Raw genomic sequence first — 4,208 nt, 5'->3', positions numbered from 1 at the left:
GACGTCCTGTCACCTGGGTGGCAAACGGTTGGGCAGAGGCCTCCGAGGCAGCCTCAGCAACAACAGCGGCCCCAGCCGCCAAAGGCACCCCAACGTTTCCCCCAACCAGCCCAACGGACAAGTAGGAGACGACCAGACGCCATACTGGTGATACCGGCACCAGGCGTGAGCTTTGCCGATATGTATCGACCGATCCGGACCGCCCCTGCGCTAGAGGATGCGCAGAAATACATCCGGATTGGAAAGAGGACCCCAAAGGGCAACCTGCGGATGGACCTCACGCGCGAGGTCGACTCGCTTGCGCTGCGTGATCGTATCCAGGCAGTTCTTGGCGATAAAGGGACGGTCAAGGTGGTCACGGAGATGGCTGAGGTCATTGTCCGCAATGTGGACCATCTGACCGAGGAAGCCACAATCAAAGAGGCCCTGAAGTCGGCACTGAAGAAAGAGCCGACAGTGGCCTCGATCCGTATGTGGGAGCTGCCTGACGCTACCAAGCGGGCACGCCTTCGTCTGCCGCGGGCGGAAGCGGAGGCTATCATGAGCAGGACTGACCCCCTGCTCATCGACTACTCCGCCTGCAGGGTGGAGAGGGTGCCGAGGCTGGACGCTTCGATGCGTCGTTGCTTCCGCTGTCTCGAGCGAGGCCATTTGGCGGCCTACTGCACAGGGGTGGACCGCAGCAACTGCTGTATACGGTGTGGTGAGGCCGGTCATCGTGCGGCTGCATGCAAGCAGGAGGTGCGATGCATCAAGTGTGGTGGCCCTCATCGAATCGCCGCCTACAACTGCATTGGAGGAGGACGGCCTCAGTTGTGATGGCCCTAAGACTGCAGGTCCTCCAGCTAAATGCCAACCGGAGTAGAAGTGCCCAAGACCTGGCACTCAACACTATGAGGACGGAACGAGCTGATGTATTGGTGATGTGCGAGCTGTGCTCGGTCCCGGAGAACAACGCAAACTGGGTGGTAGATCGCGATAACAAGGTGGCGATTGTCGTGAGCGGTAGAACCCATCCAGTGCAACGCGTACGCAGTACGTGCTTCTCCGGCATCGTAGCGGCGGACGTAGCAGGCATTACCATCATCGCCTGCTATGCGTCACCGAGCATTGGGGTCCCCGAATTCGTCGGCATGCTGGAGCGTATCGAGACGCTTGCCTCGGGACACTCTCGTGTGCTGCTCGTAGGCGACTTTAACGCGTGGCACGGCACATGGGGTAGTGAACGCGTCAACACCAAGGGAGAGGAGCTGGCACAGCTTGTGGAAGAGCTCGGGCTTGAGGTGTTGAATCTGGGGAGGGATGACACCTTCCTTGGAAACGGCGTTGCTCGCCCGAGCATCGTCGATGTTGCTTTCGCAAGCTCCAACATCTGCCGCTCTGACCTGGTGGGGGACCCCGAGCAACAATGGAGGATGCTGGATGCCTACTCGTACAGCGATCACCGGTACATTCGCTTCACAGTTGGCGAGAACCAGGCAACAAGGAGTCATCGCACACGGGAAGAGACTTCGACAGTGCGTGCAGCAGGGCGTAGGTGGCAAACGCGGCAGTTTGATGGCGAGCTTTTTGCTATTGCGCTGCAGCGGATTCAGTACGAGGTTGGAGTTACCGATGCGGAGAGCCTGACACGCGCTCTCAGCCGAGCTTGTGGAGAAATTATGGCGGAGGTCACCCCGTACGTTGGCCACACCGGTAAACCGACGTATTGGTGGACGCCACAAATCGGTCAACTGCGCGAAGAGTGCCGCCAACTCTGGGAACGACGACAATCGCTCTCGGCTGCTGACGCTGAGGCTCGATCTGCAATGTCGGTGGATTTGCAGGAGGCACGCCATCGCCTGACAGCGGCGATACGCACAAGCAAGCGGGATCGGTACGCAGAATACATCCAGCATCTCGAGGAGGACGAGACAGGCCGGTGGCAGGGGGAGTTGCTGCAACGGCTCGGAGGGAGTCGCGTTGCACCAGAACGCGATCCGGCCAACCTGCAGCACATTGTGGATGTGCTCTTCCCGGAACACTCCCCTGTCAACTGGCCTGACATCGAACCAGACGGTGTACCGATTCGACCCATTACCGAACAGGAGCTGCTCAATATCGTTGCGGGTCTGAATCCGAGGAAGGCGCCAGGTTTGGACGGCGTGCCAAATGCCGCGCTGACTGCTGCTGTGCGGGCATACCCAGCTACGCACGTTCGACTGTTCCAGCGGCTGCTGGACGACGGCCACTTTCCTCGCCAGTGGAAGACGGCCAAGCTGGTTCTCATTCCCAAGCCAGGAAAACCCCCCGGAGAACCGTCATCGGTCAGGCCGGTGATGCTGATCAACACTCCGGGGAAGCTGTTTGAACGAGTTCTGCTGGATCGTCTGAACGACCACATCGAGGTGCCATCAGGACCGCTACTTTCTGAGCAACAGTTCGGGTTCCGATGCGGGCGATCCACACTTCAGGCGGTGGAGTTGGTGATTGATGCTGCCAGATCCGCGATGAGCTTTGGACGGACAAACCAGCGAGACAAGCGCTGTCTGTTGGTTGTAGCGCTAGACGTCCGGAATGCATTCAACTCCGCGGACTGGCTGGCGATCTCACAGGCGCTGCAGGAAAAAGGAGTGCCCTCAAGATTGCGCAGCATCTTGCAGGAGTACTTCTCTGACCGCGTGTTGACGTACGACACGAACACCGGTCCGGTAACACGACAGGTAACGGCAGGAGTTCCGCAGGGGTCCATCTTGGGCCCCACGCTATGGAACATCCTGTACGATGGAGTGTTACGCCTGCAGCTGCCCGACGGAGCATCGGTCATCGGCTTCGCTGATGATCTGGCAGTACTGGCAAGGGGATGCACACCAGAGGAGGCAGCGGGAGTGGCCGAGCAGGCCGTAGCAATGATCTCTGCGTGGATGCAGCAACACCGTTTACAGCTGGCCCCGGAAAAAACCGAGGTGGTGCTCATCTCGAGTTTGCGTCGGGGCCACCCACAGGTGCCCGTAAGGATCGACGGAGTGGAAGTCCGCTCAAAGCAAGCAATACGCTACCTCGGGGTCATACTTCACGACCACCTCTCGTGGAAACCACACGTCGAGAAGGCAACCGCGAAGGCTCTCCGTGTGGTGAAGTTGGCCACCAGCGTGATGCCTAACCACGCTGGACCGAGGGTAGCGAAGCGTCGCTTGCTAGCAGCAGTTGCGGACTCGGTGGTGAAGTACGCGGCACCTATCTGGGCGGAAGCGGTGGAGCTGCAGTGGTGCAGAAGGAGATTGGAGCAGCTACAACGGCCTCTTGCGAGGGGGGTTGCGCGTACCTTTCGCACAGTCAGCTACGGAACAGCGGTAGTGTTGGCTGGGCTGATACCACTGCGCTTGCAAGTGGAGGAAGCTGCCCGGCGTCACAGGCGGCATCAACAGGCACTACAGCAAGGGGTGCTGATCGACCGCGACGTCATACAGAGGCTGGAAAGGTCAGCAACCATGGCGAAGTGGCAGAGCGATTGGAATCAGGAGTGCGGTCTTCCGACCGCGAGTAGGTTCAAGCGCTGGGCACATCGCGTATTGCCAGACATCAGCGGTTGGGTAGGTCGGAAGCATGGAGAGATCGGATTCCACCTGAGTCAGATACTCTCCGGACACGGTTTCTTCCGGGAGTTTCTGCACGTCATGGGGTTCATCTCAGCCCCGACTTGCCCGTTCTGCACCGACTCAGCCGTGATCGAGTCAGCAGAACACGTGATGTTCCACTGCCCGAGGTTCGCGGACATAAGGGTGCAGCTCCTGACGAAAGACGACGGCGTAGTAGTAACACCGGAGGAGCTGGCAGGCTGGATGCTGGCAAGCCCAGCTAACTGGCAGCAGGCGGAACAGGCTGCAAAACGAGTTTGCACCTTCCTACAGCAGCGATGGCTGGATGACCAATCGGCCGAGAATGCTGCCATTTCCGGTGCTAACACGGAAGCACTGCGACACGCGGAAGTGAGACGGCGAGCTGACCGTCGAGCCAGCCGCAACGCTTACCAGCGGAGACGTCGTCGGGAGCAGCGGGAGAGGCGCCAGCTGATGGATGATGACGATGGAGGAGACAACAACCAACCAGCAGCAGCCAACAATCAACGCCCGGCTAGACCCGCTCGCAACTTGGCTCCGCCATCAGCTGAAGAAATTCTTCGCCGACGGTTAAGGCGGAACCAGCGTCAGCAGGAGTATCGGCGGCAA

The sequence above is a fragment of the Anopheles stephensi genome, unplaced genomic scaffold, assembly GCF_013141755.1.
Source record: "Anopheles stephensi strain Indian unplaced genomic scaffold, UCI_ANSTEP_V1.0 ucontig388, whole genome shotgun sequence".
Classification (NCBI taxonomy): domain Eukaryota; kingdom Metazoa; phylum Arthropoda; class Insecta; order Diptera; family Culicidae; genus Anopheles; species Anopheles stephensi.
The sequence above is the reverse complement of the archived record's forward strand: the minus strand, read 5'-3'. Positions refer to the sequence as shown.